This window comes from Penaeus monodon, chromosome 21, assembly GCF_015228065.2.
Source record: "Penaeus monodon isolate SGIC_2016 chromosome 21, NSTDA_Pmon_1, whole genome shotgun sequence".
NCBI classification, from domain to species: domain Eukaryota; kingdom Metazoa; phylum Arthropoda; class Malacostraca; order Decapoda; family Penaeidae; genus Penaeus; species Penaeus monodon.
This window is the reverse complement of record NC_051406.1, coordinates 22,665,845-22,666,182: the sequence shown is the minus strand read 5'-3', so window position 1 is coordinate 22,666,182 and position 338 is coordinate 22,665,845.

Below are 338 nucleotides of genomic sequence, written 5' to 3'. Positions count from 1 at the left end.
CCTGTGTTCATGTTCTCTGAGCCGCAGTTGAATTTCTACACATCACACCGGTCATACATATTAATCAGTACTTACTATGTATAAAAATATTTCATACTATATGATACAGCTACTGTAATATAGAAGGAAGCTTACGCAGAGAAAATGAAAACTAAATTCTGGGTCCAACACAATTCAGAATCTTCAGTCAAACATGTCACTCACACATGAACAAATACAATAAATAGAACTATCGGTTACACACATTAAAGCCTTTTATACATTGGAGGAAATCTTACCAGAGTCTGAATATCACACCAGATGTTTTTTTTTCTAACTTGAGGTGCGGTTTCCTGTGG